The sequence below is a fragment of the Austrofundulus limnaeus genome, unplaced genomic scaffold, assembly GCF_001266775.1.
Source record: "Austrofundulus limnaeus strain Quisiro unplaced genomic scaffold, Austrofundulus_limnaeus-1.0 Scaffold388, whole genome shotgun sequence".
In the NCBI taxonomy this organism is placed as follows: Eukaryota; Metazoa; Chordata; class Actinopteri; order Cyprinodontiformes; family Rivulidae; genus Austrofundulus; species Austrofundulus limnaeus.
Genome location: NW_013952790.1, coordinates 295,165 through 297,457, shown reverse-complemented (window position 1 = coordinate 297,457; position 2,293 = coordinate 295,165). Strand labels below are relative to the sequence as shown.

General features: G+C 41.0%; 1 non-coding gene across 1 annotated transcript; it reads right to left on the bottom strand.

Annotated features, from left to right (window-relative positions):
* Window positions 1–1,469: 1,469 nt before the first annotated feature.
* trnal-caa (transfer RNA leucine (anticodon CAA)) lies at window positions 1,470–1,582 on the bottom strand. The gene is made up of 2 exons: window positions 1,545–1,582; window positions 1,470–1,515 (listed from the first exon to the last, which is right to left on the bottom strand). It is a non-coding gene; the product is annotated as a tRNA-Leu (tRNA).
* Between the last annotated feature and the right edge of the window lie 711 nt (window positions 1,583–2,293).

Below are 2,293 nucleotides of genomic sequence, written 5' to 3'. Positions count from 1 at the left end.
TGCTCTAATCGCGCTTGAGGCGCCGCAGCACTTCCCGACGCTGATTGAAGCGCGTCCACCATAGACTTTGCGTGTAAACCTGATGCTCCTGATGCTGAAATCGCGTTCGGTGTGAACGCAGCATAACAGGAAACAGTGTTGATCTGGATCAACATGTTCATGTTGGAGCACAGAGACTCTGGGTCTTCATCTTACATCTTAGAGCCAACTGGACAGAAAACGGTTTAAACAAGTTCACACGGTTGCTTCGATAAAAATGTGTTTATGAAGGATGAAGACCAGTCATCTCCAAACCACTGAGTCAAGAACTGTCTTCATGTTCTGCTTTGGTTCTGCTGAAGGACATGATGAAAGAAAGAGTGTTAATAGAACATCTTGTGAGAACCTTCTGTATGTGGACATTCAGAACTTGTTCCAAGTGGCTGATGTAATTTTCTGAGGATTTTCTGTTTCAGCTCTTGACTGCATGTTGAAGGATTCTACAAGTCTCAGACTTTCAGGAGCTTCCTCTTTGACTCAGTTTTTATTTTATTGATCCCTGGTGGGAAATTATTTCTTTGCATTTTACCAATCACATGTGGAGCAGTGGACTGCATATCTGAGGTGCCTGGTGGCAGCTGAGGGGTTAAGGACCTTGCTCAAGGCTGMTTGGTCTGGGTATTTGAACTGGCAACCTTGTAGCCTGGCCCTTGCCTTCCTACGCAGCTCCGCTCAATTCTAGTTTCCCTTCTCTGCTCCGTCTGGGACTTCTCCCATTGAGATGGATTTCGCTGGCAGATTTTTAGCCGGGCCAATCAGAGAAGAGAACGTCCATTTTCTGCGCAGTGTCTCTTGTAGTTTATTTTACCTGGGCCAATCAGCAAACAGAAGGAAGAGTTTTGAACGACTTCGATGTTCTGCACAGTGTCTGCTAGTTATTTTAGCATACAGCAGTGGAGGAAGTGAATGAAGCCAGTCTGTGTTGATAAGGCTTCAAATTAAAATAAATTTGTCTGACAAAGCAGCAGCTCTCATTTACAGTCGTCTCTTTCGGCTCGGTACTTCTCTCCTCTCAGTAGGGTTGTTTACAGCTCACACGATTTCCGGTTAGCTTCTTAGCTTAGCCTCCGTCACAGCAAAAACACACACATGCTTCAGCAGAGGCCACGTATGGGCACAAATTTTAGTCTAATATAATGTGTACCTTCTGATCACAGGCTTATTTTCTCAAATATTTACCTTTATCTGATTTGGTTTCATTTTATGAAGTTTTCAGATCTTTTGTGACACCTGTCAGCACGACAGCCCTGGGTGTCATTCATTCTGGAATGAATGAATGAATGATGAAATAAATCCAAGATGGCCACTAAGGCCCCAAATCTGTAATTTTTAGACATATCGAGCAGAAATTCGGCAGTGTGTAATTTGCAACCTTCAACATGTAGTACCATCATTTCATGAGCTTAAACAGTGATCACTGATCAAAGTTTTGTCAGGAGTGGGATTTGAACCCACGCCTCCATTCGGAGACCAGAAGTCCCACKCACAARGAGGGAAGRCTTTTGTTTGAGTCTGGCGCCTTAGACCACTCGGCCATRCTAACATTTGTTTTGATGTGTTCAGTAAAGTTCCATAAATCACTGTCAGGAAGAAGAAACHTTGACGCCACAATCTCCAATAAACAAAGTAAACAAACTCAGTCAAGCCCCGCCCACATTTTCAAGATGTCAATTGATTAGAAAATTCAAGATGGCTACTACAGCTAGTTTCAAATGGCTCTAAATCAGATTTTTTAGGAAATACTGAGCTGAGATTTTGTGTGATTGTAGCTAAGAATGCCAAATGATAGTTCCTATAAAAGCTTACCGCTAAAGCWAATTTTACAAAAAGCTATAATGCGGACATTTTCACAAACATTGCTGAAAATTTGTGTAGCTGTACCCAAGAAACAATCTTTAACAAAATCTAAATTCAAACACAAAATCCAATAAGTCCACCAAAGCTAATTTTAAACAGCTACAAATCAGCCATTTTTAGAAAAATATTTAGCTGAAATTTGGCGGGAGCCAAGAGCAATCCCACTGACACTCTGAAATCTTATTTAAATTTTAAGCTGAGAGCTAATGCTAATTTGAGAAACAATTGTACTGTATTTGAGCCAATTCCTGCCACATAAAGCTGATATTCTGTACAATAGTAACTGACAATAACATTTCAAAGATATTAATCTGAAATTTCGTTTTGTGGTAGCTGAGAGCATTGCTCAACAAATCCTGAAATTAATTAACTATATCCAAGATGGCCACTAAGGCCC